The sequence below is a fragment of the Nuphar pumila genome, chromosome 2 (assembly GCF_984573655.1).
Source record: "Nuphar pumila chromosome 2, dmNupPumi1.hap1.1, whole genome shotgun sequence".
In the NCBI taxonomy this organism is placed as follows: Eukaryota; Viridiplantae; Streptophyta; class Magnoliopsida; order Nymphaeales; family Nymphaeaceae; genus Nuphar; species Nuphar pumila.
The window spans coordinates 62,537,191-62,558,361 of record NC_143250.1 but is presented as its reverse complement, the minus strand read 5'-3'; the positions used below and the strand labels follow the sequence as shown (position 1 = coordinate 62,558,361).

At 38.5% G+C, this 21,171-nt stretch overlaps 1 pseudogene across 1 annotated transcript; it reads right to left on the bottom strand.

The window, feature by feature from the left end:
- Window positions 1-792: 792 nt before the first annotated feature.
- LOC149845561 (histone-lysine N-methyltransferase family member SUVH9 pseudogene) lies at window positions 793-9,011 on the bottom strand (annotated as a pseudogene). The gene is made up of 4 exons (XR_016427829.1): window positions 8,363-9,011; window positions 6,796-6,838; window positions 5,408-5,581; window positions 793-1,138 (listed from the first exon to the last, which is right to left on the bottom strand). The product of XR_016427829.1 is annotated as a histone-lysine N-methyltransferase family member SUVH9 pseudogene (transcript).
- Between the last annotated feature and the right edge of the window lie 12,160 nt (window positions 9,012-21,171).

Genomic DNA, 21,171 nt, shown 5'->3' with positions numbered 1-21,171 from the left:
GACCACCATATATTTTCCCTTATATACAATAAATAAGCAGCGGATGTATCGCAGGTGAGGGTACCCACTTTGGTTATCGTTGTAAGAACATTTGAAGTGGTCTATGCTTACCTTCTTGCAAGCTCGAGCCAGTTTACTTGGATAAAGATATATTTTTTCAGAAAGACATTAGAGAAAACTGGAGATCAAACTCTTACACTATGAGTCTATGCCATGCAACCAACGGGGCTCCGTGTGGTTGATAGTAGCTGTCAGTGCATGTCTCCCTGTAGTGGGACGTTGCAGGTTCAAAACCCTAATGCTACGATTGAATAATAACTGGTGGGGGCCTGCCTAACCCCAGCTTGCCTTTCAAAAAAAAAATGCCATGCGAAACCAAGAAGCGTATGCAGGCCTGCTATGTTTGAACATCTTATACCCTCTCACACTCCTATCAAGGCTTGAGAACGAGGTTTTCAATGCCTTCTCGCACTTCCATGAAGGCTTCATTCCTATGCACTTGAAGAATGTTGCGTCGTAATAACAACTTATCGTTCCATAATCATCGGGGCATTTTGACACGATATGGTGGCTATAAATGTGACCTCCCCTTCAAAAAATGCAACGGTTGTGGAGAGAGAGAGAGAGAGAGAGAGAGAGAGAGAGAGAGAGCTTTTCAAAATGAGCAGGACCCATGAAAGGTAGCAACCAAACGTGACATTTTGCTCCTTCAATCTGCTGCTAGTCATGCCTGAGATTCCAAACTCAGCTGATTCAATACAAATTTCTAGAATTTCTTATGAATGCTACAGATATCAAAACATATGAACATCTTATTCACAAGTACTCAAAATTCGTGTATCACATCAGTGTCACTTATGACAACCGTTCAAACACTCGTTATGTGATATGTTCTTTTCAGGTATTACTAGACTGTCAAAAATGAAACTTCCTGCAACCACAACACGAACCGATCCTCAATACAGAGCGATATGTCTTCCATTTCCATCTACAGATACAACAAACTGGTTCCCTTACACCCTCTTTGACAAACACACTGCGACAAGAACCGCATAACCCTTGGTACCTTCAGGCATTAGGCTTCCACGACGCTCATTTAACTGAATAGAACAAAAAACTTTACTGCTTGCAGTGGCATCTGCACAGATCATTTCAGAACACGCTGAACAATTAATACATAGAGATACAAGTTCAAACAGGCAATTATACTGCATGTCAAAACTCCAATATCTTCCAGTCAATGCTTTGACACAAACCACAACAATAAAATGATGGAACCTCCAAATATATGTATCAGACTACGATGAAAATGGAGGAAATAGTCAAAAGGATATTATTTCTCATCTTAGCAAGTAAAATGGACAATAAGAAGCATCTATTACTAGTGTTGATTGACATTTTTCAAAAGATTGATATATAATACTAAGAATAATACAATTTCATCTTTAGGAACAAGTTTCTTCTATATGATACAGCATTTTGCATACACGATTGGGTTTTATACAAAGATCTATAATGACTGTCCTCCCAGTCTTGTCTACACAAAATACCTTCAACACAATTAGTGAAATCCGTACCTCACCAGAGCATTCCAGGCTCTCCAACTTAAAATGTGGAACCAATGATTGGTGTTGGAAGCACTTCTACAATTATTTGCACAGTATTCTTTAGAGAATGAGGTGTATCATCTTGAAAGGATGTCATTCAGTAATCTTATAAAATGATAGCTAAATGGAGATTGTCGTTGAAATGATCAATAAATTCGACATTTCTTTGACTTATATAATCTCCAGTCAGTTTTGAACAAAGATTTTAGGTATTCTGACAACAAGTTGATTGCCTTTCCTTGTGAAGGTTTCAAATTCTCATCATGACTCACTTTTGAACTGAAGCACACCAGCCTAGGACACTTCATGGCCACAGTTAAACTAGTGTCAACCAACATCATGTCATTAACTTTATCTATTCCTTTTATGATCTTGATTATGTATTCTGCATTCACTTGTTTTCTTTTTCTTTTTAATTTGTCATCAATTATATTAGATTGCAATTTCAACTTAGTTTTATTATTTGATATTTGTAATTATAGTGATCTAGAATTGTTGTTCAAGAGCTTGCACTTGACATGATATTCATCTTTTATTGCTTTAGGTTATATATATTAATTATTTGCATATGCAATTTTATTTTGGTTTTCCTTATATGATTATATTCTAGGTATGTTACTTATATTGGCTTCTGGCTTGATTAACCCAATCGGTCCCTTGTTCCAATCTTAATCATTTTAGTCTTTATCATCAAAGGCCCCAAACTCCAGTTGTCTATGTGCACAGCTTTCAAGCATATAAAAGCCTCCACCTGACTAGACTTTGCATATTCCTCATCGATTCATAACAAATGGATTCTTGTGCCTTATATAAGAACATCGATCCAAGTTACCACCGCCTTGGCCATTCAAACACAACCCCAGAATGGACCAGACAAAACCTTCTTAAGCCAGCGTTAACTGAATTCTTCCATAGTTCCATGCAATTAGAACTCACGCCTGAAAGTCAAGACATGAGGATCAGGATCCTTGTGACCTATTTATGAAGTTGGACTAGATTCATATGCAAATGATTCAGGTTGTTCATTCTGTTCAAATCCAAACACAGACAAGACCTTCCTAAACCAGAGATTCTAATTGGACTTTTGAGATTCATCACATTGGTTGTTGATAACTTCTTAACTTTTGCCCATATTGTAATACTAATTTTTCAGAGTCTCAATGCTACAGATCAGAATTTATACAACCCTCAGGATGGTCTAGGCTACTACTCACCAAAAACGTAATTAAGCCCATAAAGGAACAGTTTATGATCTACTTTCTGAAATTAGTTAGAACCATCTAAAACCAACATCTACTGGAAATACCCAAAATTAAACCCTTCCTAACCACCAAAATGGGCAGCTCAACACTAAGGCTCAGAATCTATATATCAATTATTCAGTGTATGTGAATACTCGTCTTTCTCTCTTACCATTCATCACCTCAATCTTAAATATTCTAATGAATAGTATAGTTATTCACCCCATGAAAAGAAATCCACTTCCAGATTTCAATCATTTCCTTGGCAAAGTCCACATTTAAGTGATAGACACGTCATTCCCAAAACTAGAGATCAGAACGGTAAGCTTAATGAGTATTTTATTTTTTGCAATAATGATGCAATTCAAATAAACTTGGAAATCAAAAGATATTCTGAAAAAGGCAATATGTGCAACAAATACAAAATTAAAATACATCGTCATCAAATACTCATGGAACATTGCACAAAAAAGTAGAGTTCCAGCTGGATTATCCAGAAGGAGATGCAGCAAGACACTTCCAGAAGTATATGAAGCAAAAACAAGAATAGCTTGAGCTAGTATTGTCACATAAAGAGTAACAGTTCGCCTTTGTCAAAAAGTATGCCACTGTGAATGAACCATATCACTACAGCTATGTCACAAAATTCCTGCTCCACCCATTAGCCAACCCGTAATCAATATTCAACTCTCTCATGGGTGGTATGTTCTCCATAGCAAAAGGCATGAGATGAGGGTATGAAGCATTTTCATGATCATATAAAACAAATTGAACCAGCACATTGGGAACAAAACTGTGGTTGATATAACACCCCACGTTTCTCATCCTTGAAACATCAATCCCGAAGTCCAGTTGAGGCAGACATGTAGTATCCAACTGTCTGGACTCGGGGAAAACATTAGAAATGTTTCCCCATTCTGTCCATCGGTGGGAAAACTGCTGTGAATAGACTAAATTGTCCCCATTCATGGAGACTACAAAAGCCTGCTGTCTAGTCAGCACAACACCTGCAAATTCACATATAAATGCCCCAGCCCTAATCAAGTCTAAAGACCGAACTCCCCAACCAGCAGTGGCGGAGCCAGAAGTTTTTTGTTGGGTGGGCAGACTTCGGGTCTTAAGGACAATGCTATGGTCTTGAAGGACGATCCATTTATTCGGACCAGTGGCGGAGTTAGAATTTTTTCGTTGGAGGAACAATCATTTGTGGAGAGATAAAACTTAATAAGCCTTTGAATTAAAATAACAATTGTTACAAACATAAACAACTAAATTTATGAACATAATAAGATAAAACCTTAAATTGTACTTTTAAACTAAAATAAAGATTGTTCACTTAAGAAATGCAAACAACTAAATTCATGAAAATTTTACAACGAGCATCTTCTATTTTTCATATTTTGAAAACAATTCATAATTGCATCATCACTGATGGTATCAAATGTCTCATTCTCTATGTAAATAACCAAAGCATCATTGATCCATTCATCTCCCATTCTATTACGTAGACGACTTTTGATATTGTTTATAGCTGAAAATGCTCTTTCAACACTTGTTGTTGCAACTGACAAAGTTAATGCCAACTTAATCAATAGATACACATGAGAAAATACAATGTGCTTTTGAGTTGCTACCATTATCTCCGCTAGCTATGCTAAAGATTTTATACTTGAAAATTGATCACTGTTTCACATTTCTGCAATATATATATATATATATATATATATATATATATATATATATATATATATATATATATATATATCCAATTGATTTTCAAGTCTAATTATGTTTACTCTAGAAAAGTCCTTAGGGTAAAGCTCAACAAAACGAAACAACTTATCTTTATTAAAAGCAGAAAAAGAATTCTTTGGACTCAAGCATGCCATTGAAAGGAGGAGCTTTGTATTTGCTTCAATGAAACGATCATTCAACTCTTGAAGTTGCAAATCAATAATAGCATAAAATACATCAATACGATAATGATGCAATGTGGTGATCTTTTCAACCTTACATCTTGGTCGTCCTTGAGGTGTATATGAGTCCCCTAGATCAGGAATTAGAATATCAAATTTCTTACAAAATATGGACACTTTGTTTATGAGAGAGTCCCATCCATTATCTCTCAGACCTTGAAGGCACTGTTTTGATGTAGTGATGTCTGGATCTTCCTCTTACATGAAATAATTAGTTTACCTCATCTGAAGTAATGCCAAGTAAGTCCAAACCCGATTTTCAGTTTGCAAGTTCTAGCAAGTAATGACAAATCATTAAAAAGATAAACAAAATTATCCAAGTTCTGCACTTTTCAAGAAAATCACATAAGAGAAGCATAAAGCATATTGGACAATTTCTTAAGAAAAATCACATAAGAAAAGCATAAAGTAATGACAAATCATTAAATATTCTATTGATTCAGTTCACAATTTTCTCTGATGTGATCCTAAACTGCTATTAATTTCTACTCCATGAGCTAACCTAAATCAACACAAGGGAAAGAAAAAGGCTTTCCAAACTCTATATAGAAAATGGTTAACAAGAACAAGGGTGGAAGTGCACCTTGATAAGCATATACATGGGTAAGATACTTAGTGGTGGTGAACATCTTAGCATTGAGGAGATATTGTTCCTTAAGTTGGATACATCCACCTCACAACAGTCTTATCGATAGGAGACTGATATTGCTGATCTCGTGAAAAATCAGACAGATTCAATAATCCACTGCTCCTGCTCCTGCTCCCACCCCACCCAGGAAAAATGCAAGAACATTAGGAACTGTACATTATAACAGAGTACATAATGATCTAAATTTATGAGACACAATATTTAGAACAATTAATATCTCTGCCATAACTTATGCTATGATTCCAGGAATAGGGTGGGTTGTGTCACCGACACCAAGGCTTATCAGCTTTACATCTGGGTACTTACGAAGCAACATGTGTAACCCTATTTTGGTAAACATCTGCGCTCCTTAGCATAGGACATAACACATTCTGGGCATGCCAAAAGATCCATAAGAAATCAAATGTTACATCAAATCTCAGAAGTAAATACCTTTCACTATTTCCAATTGCAAGAGCAATTCAAAAACTTGAGATAAATCAAGATGCAGAACTAATAACTTCATAACAATTTCCTGCCTCCCATAGGATTCGGATCCACCCACTTACCTAGTAATTGGGGCAAGTTGGAATGTTTCACTATGCAGCAATGCCATATTCCAGCTTATCCCACTTTTCTGGATAAGTGGGTGCAACCAAATGCCCCCATAGAGAAGGCTTCACATCAATTTAAGTAGGACATGAAATGCAAGGATGCAATTCCTAGACCAAGAAATCATCAGCAAAGGCTCCAACATCATTATCTTCATGCAATTTTTTTTTGATATTTTGGTTGAAGTTAATCATTTACAATTGAGAACCAGGAAGCCATCACAACCAAAATCACCACGATACGTCAAAACTAAACCATATCAAAGAAAGCCGTAGCAGGCCATATGATAAGGCATAAAACAAATAACACATTGATCTTCTAATACATGCACAAATCGAATCACAACGCGAAGCAATTGCACAAAAACATTGGTTCTCGAATATACACAAACACTTCCTGATACAATTCCGACCAGTCAACTCACTGCCGACATCGATAGCAATAGTTTTCTCAATAAGGCCTCCGTGGAGAACCCACAACTGCGTGTGAGCCTTGAGGTGTTAAGATTCCGTGCTTTTGCTTCCCCTGATTAGAGCATTCAGCATACCGCATTGAAAAGGGCCAGATTCTACTACAACCCTAAGCTCAACACTCAAGAAGATAAAAAGAAGAGGAAGAAGAAGAAGAACCATTTGAACCCAAAATCTAGAACATCTTCATATATTGATTAACCATACGCATGAGATCCCAAATCTTTATAAGAAGAAACCAACGAAAAACCATAAACTCACCAACCAAATTGCAGTCGTTCTTGCGTAGAACCTTGAATTTCTCCTGAAGAAATCAGAAGCGACGAAAATGAGAGATTGATCAAATAAGAGAACAAAAACACACACACACATAAACCGATCGGATAACGACAACGATTAGGGTTATAGGGTTACAGGGAGACTTGCGTGGAGAGAGCCGCGGGGGATCGCAGAGGAGGAAGCTGGGAAGGAAATAGAGAGGACGAGAGGGAGCCGGCGGCGGACGAGAGGGGTTTTCCTGTGATCCTACTATTTTACCCTAATGGGTTCTCGGATCCAGGTTGGGTCCATATCCGACCCGGGTCCGATAAAAAAATCTGGGGTGGGCGACCGCCCACCCATGGCTCCGCCACTGCTGGGAAGGAAATAGAGAGGACGAGAGGGAGCCGGCGGCGGACGAGAGGGGTTTTCCTGTGATCCTACTATTTTACCCTAATGGGTTCTCGGATCCAGGATGGGTCCATATCCGACCCGGGTCCGATAAAAAAATCTGGGGTGGGCGACCGCCCACCCATGCCCACCCCTGGCTCCGCCACTGCCAACCAGATTCCCTTGATCTAAAAACCTCCAACCGGTACTTCACCCCATTCTGACTCACTCTGTTGCGGCAGGTTGGTGGACATCGACACAAGCTTCCGCATTCATATATCAGCGGTCTACCTCTTATAAGAACCGCTTCCCGGTTATATGGAAAGTCGCCATTCCGTCTGATACAAAAACACCCACCTGAACACTCGGATACACAATCGCAACCACCTGAATTCCCCATCCAAAATGCATATGGAGGATAAACCGGACGGACTGTATACCAGTAAGATAATGTCCCCTGATCGGAATCCAAATCATTGAAAAGGAAAACAGGAACTTTCTCTTTCCCATTAGATATATCAACATTCACAAACCCTTGTCGACAGTTCGGATTCCATTTCAGGTTCTCTGCTAATTTGAACATGGAACTACCCATTTCAGGCTGCTGGGGGCTCCTAACAAGTTTATACTTGTATACTCCAAAACCAGATTTTCCAACGTCTAACCAGGTATCACGGATTCGATATAGCCCATCATAAACGTACACCCTTCCTGATATCATGAAAGTCACATTGTAACCACTAAAATTGTCTAGAAAAAAGATGAAAAAATTGCTTCCCGCCGGCGAATGAAGGTATGAACAGAGTCTGCACTCCGAGATTCAGCATCGCCTCATTTCATTTTCATTCACTCTACTTAACCCCAATTGAGCCAAGTACAGAATCCCCGAGTTCTTAAACTAGACATTCGGACAGGTTGCAGGCTGACTCTGGAATCCACCCGATATAAGGCCCAGCCAAAAGGTGAAAATTTCACGAAGTTTTTTCTAAGACAGCGAGATTCATGGGTCCTCGGAATCGCTGCCAAGAAAACCGAATCAGGCGGTGCATCCCGAGTCAAACTACAACCCCCTAGACTCATATACACCAAGAACTCGGATGGACTTAAAAAAGCGAGATGGCAACCGAACCGAGTCGTTTGCTTTGAAGCCGACTGTGCAAAGTTGGACGGAGTTCCTTACCTGAGGGGCTGTCCCCGGAATTGAACCCCCGGATGACTCTCACATCCATCCCGTACCGCATGCTCCGCTCGAGCGCCAGATTCCCTCTCTCGAGCTTCTGATGGACGACGTGCTTCGCCGAGACTCTGTGAATCCGCCCGCCGTGGCCGGTATAGATGAGCACGTCCCCTCCGTCCTCGTCGTCCTCGTACCCACCGGAAGCCACCACGCTCGTCGCGATCGGCTCACCCGTGATGTTCCGGCTGGCCGGAATGTAGTCGATCCCTGCCTGCACCTGGCAATGCAACCCCACGACGCACATCTCCATCCGAAAGAATAAAACATCGCCGATCTCGATTCCCGGCACGGAGCCGACGAACCGGTGCTCACGATTCAAGCACAGACCGACGCCGGACATCACCGAGCCCGCCTTGAGGTCGGCGCGCGACCGAGGCCAGAGAAGGTCCCCCGACGCCGAATTCCGGCCGGTTTCCTCCCGGATGAGAAAGAGACGCAGCGACTCGTAGAGAACCCTAGCCTTCTGGACGGCGTCCCGGCAGATGAGGACCTGGTGAGGGCCCTCGTGAGGAACCGTAAGGACGACACCGTCGCAAGGGTGCGTCTCGGCCGGGACGATGGCCGTCCGGAGGTCTGGCTGGAGGACGGCCATGTCCGAGAACCGATTGATCCGTCCGACGAACGCCGACCGGAGGTACTCCTCCTCGAAGGAGGCGACGGGAGCGATCTGCGTCAGAGTTCTTATGGACGTCTCTTGGCTCCTCTTTCGGCGTCAGGAGAGGGACGGGAAGGCAGATCTCTCCGTACTCCGGCGCCTCTTCCTTGGGGATTCGGAGAGGAAGGACGGAATCCGGCGGCCGGAGATCAAGATTCAGGTCGGGGAGCGGCGGAAGGGGGAGGACAGAGTTGACGGAGAGGGTCAGAGGGAGAAGCTCCGGGGCTGGCTTCCCGGAGAAGGAATCTCCGTCCATCGTCGTCTTCTAGAAGCTTCTTTCATGGCGGAAAATAGAGAAGATTTTTCTGTATTTTCTTTATTCTTTTCATTTTTTTTGTTAACTCGGCCTGTGTATAACTGCCGGTCCCAAGCCCGGATAAATGAGGAGGGTTGCGGTAGGCCTGCCAGCATAAAAACTTAGTCATACCTTATGAATATGAACCAATATGAGAATTTCGTTGGGGCGTTCCCTACCGAGCGACGCGCTGTACTCTATAGGCCCGGAGGCAATGATAAATGAGCAAAGGTTGCTAGGTCGTCGCCCGAAAGCGATGCGTCACATCGGCGCCCGGGTGTGGTGTCAAATAGGCAAGGGTTCCCTCACTTTGTTGGACGGGTGAGGGTAAAGAAGTTAGTCAAAGACCATAAAATTAGGTTAGCCACTTGAAATATAGGATCTTTAACTGGTAAGTTGGTAGAGTTAGTAGATGTTATGTGTAAGAGAAAGATTGATATTTTATGTCTACAAGAGACCAAATGGGTAGGTGAGAAAGCAAAATTGATAGAACCTTGAGGATATAAGATTTGTTATACAAGAATAAATATGAATAGGAATGGAATAGAGATTGTTATGAGTCGTGAGTTAATAGATTATGTAGTTGAGGTCCGTAGGAAGGGTGATAGGATTTTACTTATTAAATTAGTATTAGGTACGAATATTATTAATATTATTAGTGTTTATGCACCTCCAGTAGGTTTAGATGATTCCATTAAGCGTCAATTTTGGGAAGATTTAGATGGAGTAGTACAAGGGATATCTTATGGAGAAAGGCTTTTCATCGGCGGTGACCTTAATGGGCATGTAGGCATTAGTAGGGATGGATTTGAGAGTATCCATGGAGGCTATGGTATAGGAGAAAGAAATGAAAGTGGAGAAAGGATTTTAGATTTTGGTTTGTCGTATGATATGATCTTAGCAAACACTTGGTTTAGGAAGAGGGAGTCTCACCTAGTAACATTTAAAAATGGTGTTAATACGAGTCAGATAGATTTTTTTCTACTTAGAAAGAGAGATAGGGGTTGTTGCATCGATTGTAAGGTTATACCGGAAGAAAGTGTAGCTACACAACATAGAGTCTTAATTTTAGATCTTAGAATTATACAATACCGCAAAAGTGATAGACATATGATAGATCCTAGAATTAAGTGGTGAGCACTGAAAGAAGCTAAACAAGGAATGTTTGTAAAGCGGGTAGTTAAGGAAGTTGATTGGTGTCTCGAGGAGGATTCAGAATCTATGTGGAATAAGATAGCGGGTGGCATGAGAAAGGTGGCTAAGGAGGTATTGAGTGAGTCTTAAGGCGGTGCACCGCTAGGTAATGATACATCGTGGTGGAACGAGGATGTCAAATTAGCTATTAAGGTTAAAAGAAAGTGTTATAGAAATCTAAGTAAAAATCGTGATAATGAGAATTTGGAGAAGTATATGATAGCAAAGAAGGAAGCTAAAAAAGTAGTTTGGAATGCGAGGGATAAGGTATATAAGGAGGTTTATGACAAGTTGGATACCAAAGAGGGTGAGAAGGATATTTATAGGCTTGCAAAGATGAGAGATAGAAAATCGAGGGATCTGGGTATGGTTAGATGTATCAAAGATGAAACACAAAGGGTTTTAGTCAAAGATGAGGAGATTAAGGAGAGATGGAAAGATTATTTTGATAAGCTATTTAATGAAAGTCATGCTCAGGATCTTGGAGACTTTTCAATTCCTTTTCATGAGATGAATCATGACTTCATGCGCAAGATTCAAAAGAAAGAAATTGCAGAGGCTTTGAAGAAAATGAAATCAAGAAGGGCAGTTGGCCCAAATGGTATACCTATCGAGGCTTGGAAATGCTTGGGAGAGAAAGGTTTAGAATGGTTGACAAATCTTTTTAACAAGATTTGGCGGACAAATAAGATGCCTAATGAGTGAAGGAAGAGTACTTTGGTGCCTCTATATAAGAATAAGGGTGATATACAAGATTGCACAAACTATCGTGGTATAAAACTCATGAGTCATACTATAAAACTTTGGGAGAGGGTGATTGAGTCTAGGTTGAGGAAGATTGTCATGATATCGGAGAATCAATTTGGTTTTATGCCTGGAAGATCAACTATGGAAGCTATACATCTTCTTAGACAACTTATTGAGAGAAATAGAGAGAGGAACAAAGATTTGCATATGGTTTTTATTGATTTGGAGAAGGCTTACGATAGAATACCTAGGGACGTTCTCTGGTGGACAGTGATGAAGAAAGATGTTTCTCTCAAGTACATTAGTATAATTAAAGATACGTATGAAGGAGTAGTAACTAATGTCCGCACTTGTGGAGGGGTGACAACCAATTTTCCTATAACGGTTGGGTTACATCAAGGATCTGCTTTAAGCCCTTTCCTATTTGCTATAGTGATGGATGAGCTTACGAGATCCATTCAAGAAAATGTGCCGTGGTAATTGTTGTTTGCTGATAATATTGTTTTGATTGATGAGTCTAGAGCTGGGGTTAATGCTAAGTTAGAATTATGGAGACAAACATTGGAAGCAAGAGGTTTTAAGTTGAGTAAGAGTAAGACAGAATACATGGAATGTCGATTTAGTAAGCAACAAAGTAGTGATGGGAGTGTAGTGAAGCTTGGTGAGCACGAAATACCGGTGGATGATTTTTTCAAATATTTGGGATCTATCATTCAAAAGTATGGAGAAATTGATGGAGATGTAAATCATAGGATAAAGGTTGGGTGGATGAAATGGAAGAGTGCAACTGGAGTGTTGTGCGATCGTAGAATGCCATTGCGGTTGAAGGGAAAGTTTTATAGGATGACTATTAGGCCCGCTTTACTATATAATACGGAATGTTGGGCTGCCAAAAGACATCATATTCAAAAAATGAGTGTAGCTGAGATGCGTATGCTGAGATGGATGTGTGGAAATACAATAAAAGATAAGATTCAGAACGAGGAGATACGTAAGAAGGTAGGCGTTGCACCCATTGAAAATAAGACGAAAGAGAGTCGCTTATGGTGGTTTGGACATATTCGACGAAGGCCTAATGATGCTCCAGTTAGAAGGATAGAGAAATGGGAAAATATATTAGTTAAAAGAGGTCGGGGTAGGCTTAGGAAGACATGGATGGAGGTGATAAGAAAGGATATGAATGCTTTGAACTTCACCGAATGGAGGAGAAGGATTCATGTGGAAGACCCATAATGATTTTCTTTGTTGGTTCATATCGCCGACCCCAATTGTTTTGGGATGAAGGCGTAGTTGTTGTTGTTTGTTGTTGTTGTTTTCCATTTTTTTGTTCACCTCAACTGAGAGGATGAATGTTCCTTGCAAACGAGGAAGGTAACGGACGAGGATAGTGTTTATATAGCACCCATAATGTGGTTAATTACAGAGTTGCCATTAAAGGAATCAAAGTGGTTTTACTGAGAGTGGTACTTCAGTTATTTTCTTAAACTTCTTGTGAGATTTCGTTCTTCTGTTGCCTTAAGGCGTCCTGGGAATGCGGTGGCTGTCAGAACGAAAGCCCGCAAGCGTGAAGATGGAGACACACGTGTGACTTTGTGATCATCGCAAAATTTTTCCTATTCTCTTGTGGTTTCTCTCTCTTCCTTCTCTTTTCCTTTTCCAACCTCTATTTTTCTCCTTTTTGAAGGGAGAGAAATAAAAGACAGAAAAGAAAGAGAGAAGAGAAAAGAAAGAAAGAAAGAAAGAAAGAGAGAAGATGAACTATTTCGCGCGGTCTCACTTGACCTTGATTTGAAAATATTTAGAAATTTAACTTGCCTCCATTTTTGAAAATGTTGCGGGAAGATGGAGAGACGGGATTCGCTCGTCGGTACGAGGTTCGACCGTTCCTGGCGCCTTTACCAGGGGTAATCGAACCAAGGATCGAATCTATGCCTTTTGCTTTGCCTAAATATAATCTAAGAATTTATTCCAACTCTAAATGCACAAAGAATCATGCTTGTGCAATGCAAGAATGTATGCTCCTTTTAAAATTTGATTTAGAAATTTCCAAGTATTCTGAGATGAACTTGGTAAAGGAGTGAAGAAATGATTTGAATCTAACTTAGAACTTGAGATAGATCAGAGAAGTTCTAAGTCTTTGAAGTAAATCAGGATTTGGAGGAATAAATGAGAAAGAATGACTTGAAGCTTTGAAATGAAAGAAAATGAAGTTTCAAAGTCAAAAATGGACTTTGAATCTGAATTTGAATTTAGGAAAGGAAATGAATATTTGAGATGGAATTGAATTTGGATTTTTAAGTTTGGAATGGATCTGAGATAATCAAATGGTATTTAAGAATAGAAATGGATTTAGGGAGTTTTGGATGAGATCTGAAAATGTAATTGGATTTTGAAATCTAGAATTGTGAATGGAATTGGATCTAAAGATGGATTTAAAATCTGAAATCTGAGATCCGATATAAAATTGGGTTCTGGATCCTAAGATGGATTTGGATCTGAAGTTTGAGATCCAAATATAGAATTGGATTCTGGATCCTAACACGGATTTGGATCTGTGTTCTGAGATCCAAAGTGAAATTGGAGTCTGGATCCTAAAGGAGAATTGGATCTGAAGTCTGAGATCCAAAAGTGGAATTGGACTTTGGATCCTAAAGAGGAATTGGATCTGAAGTCTGAGATCCAATATGAGTGTTGAATCCTGGATCCTAAAATGGATTTGGAGTTAAATTCAGAAGATGAATCAAGAACTTCCAAGTTTAAATTGAACTTGGAAAATGAAATTTAGAATTTGAATATACAAACGAATTTCAAAGTCAAATTAGACCTTGAATTTTTGAATTTGGGATTTAGAGGATGAATCAAGAGTCTCAAAGTTAAAATTGAACTTTGAGTTTGATTAGAGTTTTGAATATAAAATGAATTTGGAATTTCAAAGTCAAATTGAACTTTGAAATCTGATTTGAATTTGAATATAAAAAATGACTTTGAAATCTCAAAGTTAAATTGAACTTTGAGATTGAAAATGAAATTGAATTTGAAAATGAAATTGAGTTTGAAAATGAAAGGATGAATTGGATTTTATAAGAATTGAAGATAGATTGAGGAAGATATTTACATCACTTGGAGTTTTTGAAAAAGGAATTTTGAAAATATGATGTAGTTCTATCCTAAATGATGAATGAACTTAAAGAATTTGAAATTGGATTTTGAAAAGCTATTTCATTCTTTACATGAATTTAAATAAGATTGAAAATATAATACATCCTTGACTATGGTCATTGAATGTATTATATAATAATTTATATTTAAATTCAAGGGAAGAATAAAACACATTTGGTGCTTTTATAGAATTTAAAATGAAATTAATTCTCAATATACCCTGACTATGGCCATTGGTATATATTTTGAATTAATTTTAAGTTAAATTCTGATAAAAAAAAATGTTTAAGGAAAATATGATGAATTTTGAAAACGGATCCTGTGTGGATCCAGTGTTATTTCGTAAAAGATAAAAATACTAAGTTTTGTCCACACCCTGACTATGGCCATTGATGTGGATCATCAACTTAGGATCAATTTACCTCTTACGAAATGGTGCACGTGCCATTCGTGTTTCACCATTTGTGAGATTTTGAGAAATAAAGAAAAAATTGCATGAAAATGAGCAATTCATGGTGTTTACAAATGCTCATACATTCTATCTAAAACAGGAAATGTGAGATCTAACTTATTATAACATTGGAATAATAAAATCTTAATCTAAGAGAGAAATCAACATCTTCCATAGATTAATGCAAAACAGAGTCAGTATATAATAAGTTTGCAAAATATGAAGCAAAATCTGGACGTCACGTTTACATTGAATAGAAAATGCATACCTGAAGTCATGTATATCTATAGAAATGTATTTATCTAGCTGGAAATGAGGGTGATATAGAAACTCACGAGGTGTTAAAACTCAACGATCTCCCGATTGAATATAACTTAACTTTATACCACGTCAAATCAACACAGAGGAAAATCAATTGATGTTAAAGAAATGAAAAGAAATATAAGAAAAATGTGTATGTAATATATGAAGGATGCTATAATGATATAGCAATAAAGACATATTGATGCAAATGTGCACTAAGTAAAATTCAGAATGCAGAGTGTGCAGAAAAAATGGAATTAGTATCACCTATTACAGAAATTGATGCAAAAGAACATGAGATGCAAATGCAAAATGTAAATCTCATGAAAGTGATGCTGTAAATGACAAATAAAATGAATAGATAGAATGAGAGGGTAATAAAACGTAGTGAATCAATGAATACGATAAGCAAAATTAAATGTACCTGGGCAATGAAAACTATAATGCTTGATAGTATGATTTATATGAAACAAAGGATCTGTGGTGCTAATAAAACAGACTTCAATGCCCTGAGGAGTGAATGCGCAAATGAGGCTCAGAAGGGTAGCAGTGTAAGCAGCAACAACATTGTGATGTATGAGTGTGCGCATGTAGGATTGCCGAGCTCATTGCATTTATGCACAGATTGCCGCCCCTCTGAAAGTCACGAATTCAATTGTCATATGACATTTGCTCTTTAGACTTACCTCTGTTATGGGCTTCAAGAAAGATATTGATCTCCCAGCTTCCTCAACGTTGGCTGGTGACTCTGACAGCAACAAAATGATTACAGCAAATCAACTTTGCCACAAACTAATGGCTACTAAGAGTCACTGCTGCGATTAGAAATATGCTAGAACATGTAGGGGTTGATGGCATGTGAATAGTACATTTAGCAGGATAAGATTAACACAGTTACCGCAAATATAGTGAAGAGGAAGCATAGTGCTTTTAACAGATGGTTGCTCTTAAGAACTTACTTCGACAAGAAACTTGGCAAAAAGCCTAATCTTCTATCTAAAGGTTAATTAGAAACAATATAGGTAGGAGGAGCTGCAGAAGTCCATCTAATCTACAACATATCACAAAGTTCCAGTGCACCACATTGAACGAAGGCATTCTGCAGGAACAAATTTATCAGATTACTGGCTCTTAACATTCTCTTCAGATTCCCATTCTTGGCAGAGCCATTTACCTCTTGGGACCTTTATCCAGCGTTACTTGCATGTAATGAGCGTGCTCTGCACCCTCATTATGACAGTTACAGATAGTGAACACCTCTTCACAACCATCATTACCATAAAATTTTCCAATAACATCCTCAATCAAATTGGCTTCAGCACATTCACTCACAAATGGAGTGTTGCGGTGACTGCAACTTTTATTTCTTTTCAGATGCACTACATATATATATATTTATTTTTTTATTTAAAAATAGACTGGTTACTAAAGATTCTTACACTTATTGAGATGGTGAGATAACAATATCGTTTCCATCAAATCAACAATAGAAATACCCATGGATTTTGGAGTTCTGTCCAGGTTTTAACTTCTGCACAGGGACAAGTCTTTGTTACTATACTGAGAAACAGGGATATGGATGCATGTACCAGAGATCACGATGATAATGCTAGCTCATGTATCAAGCAGATGTGCTGAATAGATGTGAGATGACATGCTAGGACGTATTGATTGCAAATGGACCAATGTAAGCTAGCCGATGAACATAAATAACTATATGAAGTGAAAGAAATATGACAATGCACTTATGATTAAATGAAATTTATATTACCTTGCTTGGGCCTGTCAGTGAAGCAACTATAGGATGAAGTGGAGGGGAAAGAAGACTTTAGTAATTTTTCTATTTCACAGCATGGTAAGATGAAGACCTTTGGTACCTGCAACACCCTTTTCATTAGATTTCCCTTTTCAAACCCATCTTTATTGATGTCATCCTCACTCGAGCCCTTGAATTCATCTTGATATATAAAAAAAAAGTTTGCCGTCCATAGGTAGTGTTAACAGGAGTTCTTGGGTTTGCTCCACAGCTAAATGATGAGATGATCCTGGCAAATACTTGTTACAAGAGGCTAAGGGATGGGAAACGTCAATCTATATGTATACTGCACAGAAGTAATAAAAAGAATAAAAAAAAAGTAACACTATATATATATATATATATATATATATATATATATATTGATCGAGATTCTTGAGGGACATTTAGGGATGAAACAGAGGGATGAGGCATTATGGGAGTCTTGATCATACTACTGCAACCCATGCACAATGAATTACAGAAACTGGATACAGAGATCATCAGATTGATCTTTCTGGATAATCTTTATACAAACATTTGTATTAAACTAAATAAAACATAAAATAAAATGGAAATGATGTCATATTAATAGAAACAAGATAACAGGAGACATTGAGCAAGTCAAATCAGCAAATAAGATCGATAAAAGGTGAATGTAATATCAGGGGAATCGAGGATGTCGTGGTGGGACATTGCCAAATGTTGTTGTTGGATGCCATTCCAGCCGCAGATTATACCAAAACTCTCGATCGAGGTATAGCTGCAACATATATTGTGATATGCAGAGAACGAAACCCACGCAAATTTTTAAAGAGGATTAAAGAAAAGAGAATGCTAAATAACAAATGTCGAAAGAAAAAAAAAGGATAAACGAGAAATTTACAGTGAGACTAAAAAAAATGTCAGAATAGTGCTATTCTTGTTTAGTATTGCATTGAGGCAGGGTGTTCAGCTATAAGCAGACCACCCTTGCCATGGATGCTAAAAAAAAGGGAAGTGATAGTTTAATATATCCTAAGACAAGCTTATACAACAAACCAAAGAGGGATGAATTACTTACCTCAGACGACCTTCGCTGGGTACTGGATATCCTCTGATCCACCGAAAGAGGAGTTCTAAAGGGAAGGCAACGGAAAAGGATGGGAGTTCAGTAGTGGATGGCGATTTGAAGGAAGAAAAGGGGAAACAGATTGAAGGGGTTAAGAGATGGAAAATGGATGGCCGTGTCAGAGGCAAATGGAGGGGTAGAGGGCGGCCGTGAAGGAGAAGAGGGGTGCTGGGGTGATAACGGATAATGAGATCGTGAAGAAGGGTGCTGGGGTGAGAACGGATGGATCGGGGGTTTTCTCGACGTTCCCCTCTTAAGGAGGGGGTTCGAAGGTTCGAGAGGGAAGGTGGTTGAAGATGAAGGGCGATGGAAGGAGGCTTGGAGATGGAGGGTTTGGGAGAGGTGGAGAAGAAGAAAAGGGGGGGAGGCGCCAGCCGGCTGGCCTCTTTCCTTGTTTACGAAGGGTTTTTCAAACCCTAAAAAGTTTCGTAGAGGAGCCCCCCTGATTTTTGAGATTTTACAAAGAGGGGGCTCCTTTACGAGTTTTTCTGAAAAAGGTGTTTCCTTATAAAAACTATATATATATATATATATATATATATATATATATATATATTTGTTCTTTTGTTCGTTTTCCACATTTTTTTTGATATTTTTGGAATAAAATCCTAAAATTTACAGAAAAAAACAAGGATTTAAACTATTTTTTTTTTGTATTTTGTATTTTTGAAGTAGAAAAACTAAAATTTTAAACAAAACAACGTTTAAACGCTAAATTTTTGTATTTTTCTGAGAAATATTTATAAAGAGTGTTTCTCCGAGAATTTCGGACTATTTTGGAGAAATTTCTTCAGAAAGTGGGTTTGGACCCAGGTTTTGAGAAAATGTTCGAGTTTTGGAACTCGAATTGAGAAATACAACACGATGGATCCAAACAGATGTCAGAGGGACTGTCCGGGCTATTTAAAACTATTTTTGGTATTTTCTATAATTTTAATTTAAAATTTGGACAATGTGACTTAGATTTGGATCTGGACAACGGATCCAGGTCCGAAATCAATTTAAACATATACAATGAATTTAATTTCAGTAAAACTTGAGAAATGAACTGGAATTTAGATTAAAATGACTCATTTGCTCAAAAAAATGAATTTAGGGGTAAAAAGGGAATATTTAAAAGATTTTGAAAAATTTGTGGTGTTCACAGATGCCCCTCTTTGCTACTAAGCTGGTTGAAAGCCGAGCTTAGTGGCAAAGAAAACACTCCAAATTTTTTTAAAAAAAATGCCCCAGTCAGCAGATCTGAACTGGGTGTGGAAGAATTGATTTAAAAGACATGGTTTTCAGGCTTAAAACCTTATCCTGAATGGATCTTGGGAAGGCGAAATCCTCGAAAATGATATGATTGAGTAAAGAATGAGGAAAATCGTGATGGGATTTTGGGTGAAGATACCAAAATGATGAAAGGTAAGAATTTAGATCAAGTCTCGTGGGCGAGACAAGATCAATCTTTTGAGATGACTCAGGTTTTGCCCTTAACCTGGATGGGACAAAGATATATCAAAATAACCTGAATGGGGAAAGGAATATATGAGGACTTTGATGGGACATTTATGAGAGAAGGCCTTGTGAGATGGAGCTCAAATGGGATCCTGTCCTGGATGGATATACAAGTCATGGATTCCTTGATGGGAAGAACCATGATGGGACTTGGAAGGAAACACCTCGTCAAAACGAGAAACCTCTTTAGAACGAGACTCAGGTTTAACCCAAACCTGAAAAAAAGGAAGATACCTCAATGCACGAGGTTCAGGCTTAACCCTTAACCTGAAGGGGACGACCATACGGAATCCTCGAGTGAAGAGACCATGATGAGACCTTCGGAGTTTGGACGAACAAATCCGAAAGGGGTTTGCGAAAGGAGGAAGAAAATGGGGTTCCCTAAAGCTTGAAAAAGGGATGAACTTGGGCGTCTCATTGCTGAGACTGAAACCAACTTTTGAATTTAATGACCTCTCGCAGGGAGTACAGGTTTTGACCCTTAACCTGAGTGGGAACAACCATACGGATTTCTTGAAACCGTGATGGGACAGGAGAGATACTTCAACTGAATGGGGTAACTCTTCTGGAAAACAACGCTAGATTGCATCAAAATGGATATTGAATATTTACTTCATTCTTAGAACAACTAGAAAATTTTGCCAATAAAATTTATGGTTGACTTCAACGCTTAAAAATGTGCACATGTGTGCAAAGATATTCCCTCTTTTTACCTAGAGTATTTCCTCCAACGAGGTTAACTTCTCGGTCTTAAGAGTCAAATTCAAAATTTTTAGCGCTGATGATTTTCTTCAAGGAAGTTATCCATTTCCCTTATATGAGAAGAGAAGAAATATTCTCAATTTCATAAAGGCAAGTAGTGAAAAGGTATTGATAAAAGAATTTCGCATAAAAAAAGACGACTTCTGGCAATTTAGGCAGTTTTGATATCTGAGTGTTTTCTCATGATAATCTTTCTTGCACTCTTTTTGAGTCATTGGGCTTTTTGGCTTTTACATCATCCTTCGTTTGGATGTTCCTGACTTTTCTCTCTTTTTCAGGGGAAGGGTACGTCACAAACTCCTTCATCTTGGAGATGTTCCGATCCTTCTTATATCTCAGGGATTCTATTGATGATATTGGCTCAAAAGGTCTTTAGATGATAGCAGAAATCAAATATCATTTAGGGTTTGTCGATAGGTCCATCACACTCGCCTTCATCTCGACGGTGATCTGAACTTTCCCTGGAAGGATCCTTCACAAACTCCTTTATCTTGGTAGATGATCCAAATCTTCTTTGGCCCCGGGGGTCTACTCGCTTAATTCACCTTCATCTTGACGACAATTGAGAGATCCCTTTTGCAGATATTTGATTGCAGCTTTAGAAATGAGAAGATATGGATTAGGTGAATTCTTTTATAGCTCAGGATATTTCCACTGTCTGATTGCCAGAAAATCATCTTTAAACATGCGTCATAGCCATGATCAATATCAATTCGCTTCTGGCCTTTCAATGTCATCGAATATTTCTTTCGCTAATCATACTGAGGATATTTCTCTCAT